Here is an 831-nt window from a genome sequence, read left to right on the forward strand (position 1 = left end):
TGCCTTTGCCACCTTGCGCTGGATGGAGAATTCCAGCAGTTCCATCTTGTGTCACATCTATGTGTTACAACACAGGGAGGTGAAAACTGCAGGGGTAGTCGCCCCTGGTGAGACCACAAAGCCTGCCAAGTTTCAAGAAGATAGGTGCAGGGCTTGGGGGGGAACTGCACTTAAATCTGCTGACAGGCAAAACTCGTGACACAGATGACCCTCTGTGTGTTAAGGTGCAGCGAGCTGAAAACTGCAGGGGTAGTAGCCCCTGATCAGGCCACAAAGCCTGCCAGGTTTTAAGGAGATAAGTGCAGGGGTTTGGCGGAAACTGCACCTCTGGCTGCTGACAGGTAAAACTTATGTCACTGGTGTTTGTGCAACTGACTGCGACTGTCCTGGGGCAGTTGATTCTCTGAATTATTTCTTCTCCTTAGTGTGGGGTTTTGTAGTTGTTAACTGTTGCTAACTAACTGGCTACATTAGCTAGCTACTGGGTATTGAGCTGGTCCCTGAGTGAATCATGATTGATTGGTAACTGGTAACACAGTAGCTTAGCAGCCAGGCCTGCAGTAGTTCCCCCTCCCCCCCCCACCGCCCCAAGACGGTTTGAAGCTTCTCCGGATCCGAAGCAGGGTCCGAAGTCTCGCACAGCCCTGCAAATCAGGCAAAGGATGTTCTTCCACCTTTTAACATAAATAACCTTATATAAACAGTAAAATATTTATCTAATGAATAGTGAAAGGGTATTCAAAGACATTTTCTTATTTTTTATCAGGATTCATTCATGCTTAAAAAAAAGAAAGTGAATTTACCCTGGGCAGGATTTTTGGAAGTGTCCAT

The sequence above is a fragment of the Gavialis gangeticus genome, unplaced genomic scaffold, assembly GCF_001723915.1.
Source record: "Gavialis gangeticus isolate Ggan-Ray unplaced genomic scaffold, GavGan_comp1, whole genome shotgun sequence".
Lineage (NCBI taxonomy): Eukaryota > Metazoa > Chordata > Crocodylia > Gavialidae > Gavialis > Gavialis gangeticus.